Consider the following 8,595-nt stretch of genomic DNA (forward strand, 5'->3'; position numbering starts at 1 on the left):
TTGAAGTTTTAAAAATAGTTTCTTTCTCTCTCCTTTAATTCTCATTTGTTCCTGAATATGATCCACCTTTTCTATTAGATACTTTGGCAAATTGGTCAAGAGTATTTAAAGACAGGTGATTATTCCAACATCTGGGTGATTCCTCTGCTTTTGTTGATTGTTTTAGCTGTTGAAAATGCGTGTTTTTGTGCATTGCCTTTTTTTTTTAACTGAGTGATAGACATTTTGTGAAAATGACTTATGAAGTCTAAGGTAAGTAGCATACATTCTGGAAAAGAATTTGCCTCTTTTTCAGTGAAGTTCTTAGCGTGGAGAGTGAATTTCATATAACTCATAGTTCAATTAGTCTTGGGTATTTTTCTCTGGAGAGCTGTTTGTGGTATATAGCAATAGGCTTCAGGCTCTTCAGTATTTGGCTTCTATTGGTTTGTGCATAATATGGTGCTGGGGAAGCTGGAGGTGTTTCAGTTTCACACTCAAATTTTGGTCTTCTTTACAAACTATGCCATGAAGAAAGCTCTCTCTCTCAGCTCTTGTCTGGTGAAACATTGTTTGTGCTTGTTATTCAGTGCTCCATTTGTCACAGGGGTAGGGCATTTTCTTTTTTTTTTTTTTTTAAAGATTTATTTATTTATACAAAAACCAGGGTACAGGCCAGATGGTGGGAGGGTGAGAGGATTCACCAGAGACAGAGCGGGGAACAGAACAGGCAGATTGCTGAGGGGAGCAGCGGGCAAGACAGGAGAGGTCTGCTTCACCATGTGGGATTCTCGCAGGCCAGCAGGGATCGAACCCGCACTGCAGAGGCTGCGGACAGCTTCATAGTGCGGCGTTCAACCACCTGCGCCACCAGGGAGGCCCAATTTCCTTTTTTTTTAAAAAAAGATTATTTATGCATATTAGAGCTAGGGCACAGGCCAGAGGTGCTTGCAGGGTGGGGGGTGTGTGTGTGTGTGTGTGTGTGAGAGGATTCACCAGAGATAGAACGGGGAACAGAACAGGCAGATTGACTGAAATACACTGCTAAGGGGAGCAGTGGGTGAGACAGGAGAGGTCTGCTGTGCCATGTGGGTTGCTCCCTGGCCGGCCAGGGATCGAACTCATGCTGCAGAGGCTGCGGATTGCTTCTTAGTGTGGTTTTTAACCCCTTGCACCACCAGCGAGTCCTAAGGGCATTTCTTTTTGTTTTTCTGGTCAGCTGAGGCAGGATTTGTGTGTATAGCCTCAAGGGCAGTGAAGATTTTACTCCACTCCTGCTCTTTTTTTCTGTGTCAATCGGACTCTGGTTGGTCTTAGGTAGACATTCCCTACCTTTTCTCCAGTAGGAGAAGATTTCTTTTTGTTAAGTGTAGATTGCTAGGGCATCCCTGGTGATGCAAAGGGGTTAAGCACAGCACTGTGAAGCTATCTGCAGCCACTTCATCATGAGTTCGATCCCCAGCCAGGGAGCTACACACATGGCGCAGCAGACCTCTCCTGTCTTGCCCTGTCTCTGGTGAATCCTCTCATCCCCTGCATCTCTGGCCTGTACCCCAGTTCTTGTATGCATAAATAAATAAATCTTTTAAAATAATAAAAGTGTAGGTTGTTATGAATCTCTGACAGTGTTCTCCAGAGGAGAGGCTTCCTTACCACTTCCCAGAGGCAGGCAGATTTTGCTGCTACTCCAACACCATTCCTTCATAGATTAGACTCTTGTTTTGCAGGAGTAAACAGTTCAGAGAAGTAGCACAGCTTTAGCCTGATCACCTCTTTGGCCTGATCACCTCTGTACCAATGAGGGGGGCTCTACACTTGTCACTTTCCCTGCATTTAACTTTCTTGACGGAATTGCATGGAATAGAAAATATGAATACACAGGGAATGCCCCCCGTGTCTGGAGCTACCAGCTATTCTAAAATGAAATTTTGGACAACAGTTGGTACTTAAGTCTTTGTTAAACTAATTTGCAAACTATGCTGATAGTTTCTTAGCCGTTTATTTGTTTTATGTTCCATTCTCTGCCATAGGTGAATAAGTTTTTATATCTTGCCTATTTCTGGATGAGTCTTGTCCTCATATAGAATTCAGTTTAATTTTTTGTCTTGTGATATCAGCTCTCTTATGGGCACAAGAAAAATTTGTAGTTTATATGGCTTTTTGAAAGGTTAGAGAAGAAGCACTATTTTTCATCTTTGAACATCTTCAAGGAAAAGTAAAACTTAAGCCAATGCCAGTTTAGGAGAAGATGCAGCATAAACTTTTGAAACCATGTTTTCACTATTTTCCTAGCCCTCCTTCTGCCCTACTTCTCAAATTAATGCTCTATTTTTATTCCAATATCTTGCTAGAAGTTAGAAAAACTCAGGTGGTGAGTGGCACATGTAAGGTAAACGTCTATGCCCTTGCATTGGCTATGGATTTATACTTATTTAATCTATTAAAAATACAACAATAAAATATTTTCATCGTATTTTGAACAGTATGGTGATTAACCAGAGTATCAGTCAAATGACAAATTAAGCAAGTGTGAGAAAAGAACAGGTGGAAAAATCAGGAGGCAGAGATGCTGACTCAGAACCACATAGAAGTGGTAGAAGAATTTAGGATACGAAGTTTCATCAGATCAGGCAGCTCGCTCTAGTGTCATATTCTTGGCAAGTGTTAGAGAAAGGTAGACTACATCTCCAACAGCAAATTGCAACAGTGTTGAAGAACAAAATATCTGACATCTAGCTCCACAAATGTGGTGATAGATATAATAGACATTAGGCCTCTTAATAACATGAGTAACACTTCCAAACATGGAGCTATATTTTCTCCTAGAAAATATAACATTTGAGTTTTACATGGATGTGTTAACTCTTTGCAATTATGTTTGGAATGCATGTCATGTTCCCAGGAAGTATGTTAGAACTGAGAATTTTATGTCTGCCAAAACTGTTTGAATTAGGTTTTGGGTTGTGGATTTTCCTGCTGGATCATTTGGAACCTCACTCAATTTTTGAATATGGCAATGAGAAATGCAGTTAAATTCTAAGCTGAGCCTGAAAGCAGAAATCTTGAATTACAGCAGAAAACTTGAGGAGGCTAAGTAGAGGGGAAAAGAGGAAAAAAAGATCTCTAAGAAGATTGCCTGCATCAGAACCTCAGGGTCTGATTGGGGTGCCTCCTCAATTTCTTTTCAAGTAACCATTTCTATCACTGTCCCTTCCATATGAATTGCTGGGTCTGGGCAATCATCCCAATTTCTATATTCTCACTTAAGTTCTGCTTGTGTTATATCAAAACAACTACTAACAATGAGTCCAAGAATATGGATGTAAGAAAATTCTTCTTGGCAACATCATTTCTAGTCATCAAAATGTTTCAGGAAAGTGATTCCTTTTCTAGGAATGTTCTTAATGTAGGTTTATATGAAGATGTCTGTGTCTTTAGTGTGGAAGGAAATTTATTGATCACATATCCTATGCACTAGCTATTTAAGAATGCTTATAAAATCTTTATTTTGAAATTTCTTGCTATGAATTGACTTAAATCATCTATGATACAATATTTAGGTTCTTTTGAGTAGAAATCAATAGGCAATAGTTATAGGAGGGGGTTAGATGCTGTTCTTATGCCATCTTTCCATGTAAAAAAAAGGGGAAATTTCCAGGCCTCCCTGGTGGCACAAGCGGTTAAGCACAGCACTGTGAAGCTATCAGCAGCCTCTGCAGCAAGAGTTCGACCCCTGGCAGGCCAGGAAGCCTCTCCTATCTCACGTGCTGCTCCCCTCAGTAGTATATTTCAGTCATTCTGCCTGTTCTGTTCCCTACTCTGTCTCTGGTGACTCCTCTCACCCTGGCCTATACTCCAGTTCTTGTATGGATAAATAAATAAATCTTTATAAAAAAAGGAAATTTCCTAAGTAATTAAAAATAAAATTTTTCTCCAAATAAGGAAATTTATGAGTCAGCATACACAATATAATCCTACAAACTCTACTAATTCTTAGTGTTACGTTTTTTTGTGTGTGTGCTAAGACTACCTAGGATGAAAGTTTAACTAAAATGAATGAATGTAAATATGATATCAGTGTAATTCAGCTGACAGGTTAGTCAGACTTGGAAGACCAGTATTCTACTAATCTAGTGTTTAGACAGTGTTCTGTAGGTATCAAATCTAGGGTGCCATTTTTCAAAGTACATGCCTGGTTAGATTTTTAAATTAGCATCTTGTTACACAGCAAATATTTCTAAAGCATTTTAGTATCTATTTCAAAAATCACTAATTTCAAAAAAATCTATTTCTAATGAATTTATAGCTAATATATGGAGGTGATGTTTTTGACTGATCAATAAAGGCATCCAAAGCACTGGTCATAGCCACTGCTCGTAGTTATTCTTCTGATTATACCTAAATTCACTACCCTTTCAAAATTGTTCATCCCTTTACTTCAACAAACGTCTGTCAGTGGAAATACTGAAGGTGATAGGTGGTGCATAAAGGGAAGATTGATGGTTTTCAGTGTGGGCACAGGGAGATTGAGATCAGCTGTTCAGAGTAAAGAGTTCACTGGTTTACTGTTAGAAAGATGCATCTTTAATATTTTTCTAAATGAGGACTTTCAGAGATTTTATTATGTCTCAATCTGTAGTCATAAATATATATTTTCCTTGATATAAGGGGATACCATATATTAGCCAAAACATGGTAATAGTACTCCAGTCTAAAATTCCATGTAGGGGGAAGGGCATGTTCAATTGTGCAATTCTATAGACTGGTTCCTTGAACCAGTCTCAGAAAGCAAATAGAAAAAAAACAAACAAACACAAAAAACAGATCTGGATCAGTATTGATGCTTTATTTTAAAGAAAGAGACTATACAACCTCTTGCTGCAGGTTTGGTTAAAAGAACCACATTTAGTTTTCTTCCTGGTCTCCACAAAAATTAAAATCAATCTCCCAAATGATCTACATCTGCAAAGATACACAAAAGTTGAAGAAAAACACTCAAAGATTTAATTGTGTTCATTACACTAAACTTACATAAACCAGGATGTGGCTCAATCTATTTTGAAAGGATTTACAGCCTTAAAAGTTAAAACAAAAAGAAGCCTCTAGTTAACCTTCAATTAACCAAAGCTGCCTGGCACTTTCGTATTAATCAAGATTTTACTCTTTGCATTATTTTTATGACGTTCGTTTTATTTAGTTTCTTCAACGTATTTCTCAGAGGTGAAATAGCTCTATTTTATGGATGAAAATCAAATCAGAACGTGGAACACTGCCGTGTGACTTTCATAAAGTTGTCTCCTGAGGTTCTTTTCTTATTTTTTAAAATGACAATAATGAGGTCAATTCCACTGTGCTGTGCAAAACAGAGTAAATCTATGCAGAGAAGCAGGGCAGTGATGAAAAGACTAAAGGTTTTGGCACTGAGTATGAGTTCTGTGACTTTGGGAAAGGTATTAACATTCCTGAACTTCCATTTCCTCATCAATACAGTAAAAATGTGAATCCTCATCAGTGCTTTGCAATGCTAGGTGAATGAATGTATATAAAGAACTTGATTTATAGTAGGTAAAACAAAAAAAAAATACTGCTATGGTGTGAATGTTGTGTCCTGCAAAAATTCATATGCTAAATCCTAAAGCCCAAGGTTATAGTATCTAAAGGTGGGGCCTTTGTAAATGAGGTCATGAAGGCTGAGTCCTCATGACTGGGATTAGTGCCCTTAATAAAAGACTCTAGAGCAATCCTTGTCCCTTCCACCATGTGAGACTCTGGAAAAAGAATTCATCTAGAATGGGAACTCTCATGAGACTGAATTTGCTTGTGATTTTGGACTTCCCAATCTCCAGAATGGTGAGCAACGAATGTGTGTTGTTTATAAATCACCCAGCCACTGTTATATTATAGTAGCAGCCATCCAAACTAACATAAGCTTTTTTTTGTTCCGTTAGGAAAAGATACTAAAAATGACTGCAAAGTAGGAAGAGAACCAGTATTATGCTCTCTGTTTTAATAGTGTTTTTTGTCTCTTCTCTGTACTTAATATTCATGTCCATACTCATAAATTCTCATCTAGGTTCCTACTAGTTTTAGAGTAGATGAATTCTACAAAACTCTAAAATTACAAATCCTTAATTTTTTAAAAAAATCCTGCTCAAACAGTAAAGTTAGATTTCTGTGAGATCTCCATACATAACACCCATGAATTTGGGTGTTGGGAGATAAATTCAGTTATATTCTGAAGCAGTAATTCCAAACCACTTGCATCAAATTCACTGAGTAGCTCTTACATATTCCCAGATGCAGAGTCTCACCTCTGATTCAGGAAATCTGCAGTATATTGATGGAATTTGTGTTCTCAAGTGATTTTTTATAATTTCTCATAGTTGTGGTAAAATACACATATCTACCATCTTCATGATTATTAAGTGTAAAGTTCAGTGTCATTAAGTAGATTCATGTTTTTGCACAACTGTTACCAATCATTTGCAGAGCTTTTCACCTGGAAGTACTGCAACTCTGTGCATTTAAAAATAACTCCATTTTTTCCCAATCCCCTGATAATCATCATTTTATTTTCTGTCTCTATGAATTTGGTGACTCTAGCTATTTTATACAAACGGACTTGTGCGGTATTTTTCCATTTGTGTCTCACTTAACGTAATGTTTTCAAGATCCATTCAAGTTGTAGCGTGTTCAGAAATTCCTATTTATTAAGGGCTGAATAATATTTTATTATTTGTATATACCAAGTTTTCTTTGTTCATCCATCAATGGACACTGCCTCAAGGGCTTTTATTAAATATGGAAGACTTCATAAGTATGTGTGTCATCCATGTATAAGTGCCATGTTAATTCTCTCTGATTTTTCCAATTTTTGTATGTTGCTGCAAAACTGAGCATACCAAATGATTTTGGAAACCAGTGATACAACAGCTTTCCAGCCACACATTAGTGGGATATTAAATCAATATAATTAAGTGACCAGTATTTTATAAAAGACATAAAATAGAGAAAATAGAGTAAGAAAAATGACAAAAATGGGAAGTATTATTTCCAAAATTTTGTTTCTGTGTATATGTGTATTTGTTGCAGAAGGTGGTATGTGTGCTGTTTCCAGATATAAAGCTTTTATTATGGTTGTTCTCAGTCTACAAATGCAGAAGATCACTATTCAGCAAAACCAAAATAATGACTATGACAATAAGTAAATTTACCTCATGTTCCCACATTGAACTATGCTGTAGAATTCCGGTCATCTTGACTTTATTTTGAATATATTTAACAAGAGAGTGTACAAGAAAAGTAAGGAATTGAGAACTGCCTTTTGTGAACTGATGGGGACTCCAGACTTCACACAGGGGTTTGAATATTATTTATTAGTGTGTTGTTTTCACAATACTCTATCAGAAGTTATATACCAACTTGGCATCTCTCTGATGCACTAAGTTTTTGTAAAATCCAGAAGTAGATAGAGAATTGCTAGCAGCAGTAATGAAGAGGTGTGAATGCCACCAGATTCAGGATTCTGTTCAAGCTCAGGAAATGCCACCAAAATCAAAATTAATTTCCCCCTTTGGCATTTTTCTCAACCATATGTGGTTTTTCTAAATTATTGTGGTGATTTCTATCACTTTATTGAAAATATACAGGATGTATTTATCTAAGATAAATATGATTTTCTTGGTATGTTTTCTGAAATAATAGCATGCAATATGCATGAGAAAATAAGGCAATTATATAATAACTGTTTGTGAATTGTATTTGGTTCTGCCAGAATTTATGAAAGATATATGTTTAGCAGATGTAAATGTTTATATTAGACTCATATGGAACATAATTATTCATGTGCCTTTTTAAAAATATGGAGCTCCTGTTTATCCTCAGGAGAGTTGTTTTACTTTGCCTTAAAACGTTCATCACATGATTCTACCTCAAAGCCTCTATCAGTTGCCTGATGCTGAAACTGATATCTAACCAGGCAAACATAGTAACCTAAGTTCATGCTTTGTTTTAATTCACCGGGAAGAGGGTAGGATGGATTAAATGATAGAAATGTAGATTGATAGCTGAACAGATGATAGCATTACTGCACAATGATGTAGTTTAAATAGAAAATTGAAAAATTTTTAATTATAATAAATTAAGACATAGGTTTTAAATACGTAATGAGATCGTGTTCAGAACTATAGTGCTTACTACTTTATAAGAACATTTTGTATTGTGTATCTTTATGGTCTTCAGAAGTATGTGAGAAAGATCAGCTGTACACATTTTACAGGAGAGAACCAGACTCTGACATGAAGAGCCTTGTGACTCACCGGCCATGGGAGTATGAGAGGCAGAAGTCAGCCTGGGCTTCTCATCCGGGCATGGTGTGGCCAAATTGCTGCAGGAAACAAGAACAGTTCTTCACTACTGGTCAGCTTATCCTGAAAATCCCCTTATTTCAGGACCATTTGGCCAGATGGTTAACCCCTGTTAAGATTATTTATTATTACCTTCAAACCTCTCAGCAAAAAAATACACAACAAAAATAATTTTATTCTTTTCCAGTTTTGTAAACATGCTTTCAGTGGAAGTTCCCAAATGTGGGTAATGCACTAAAAAAACCACAAG

At 36.8% G+C, this 8,595-nt stretch overlaps 1 non-coding gene across 1 annotated transcript; it reads right to left on the reverse strand.

The window, feature by feature from the left end:
• Positions 1–6,774: 6,774 nt before the first annotated feature.
• On the reverse strand, positions 6,775–6,878 carry LOC119258333 (U6 spliceosomal RNA). The gene has a single exon (XR_005128201.1). It is a non-coding gene; the product is annotated as a U6 spliceosomal RNA (small nuclear RNA).
• Between the last annotated feature and the right edge of the window lie 1,717 nt (positions 6,879–8,595).

Source organism: Talpa occidentalis, unplaced genomic scaffold (genome assembly GCF_014898055.3).
Source record: "Talpa occidentalis isolate TD23 unplaced genomic scaffold, MPIMG_talOcc4v2.1 talOcc4.4, whole genome shotgun sequence".
NCBI lineage: Eukaryota > Metazoa > Chordata > Mammalia > Eulipotyphla > Talpidae > Talpa > Talpa occidentalis.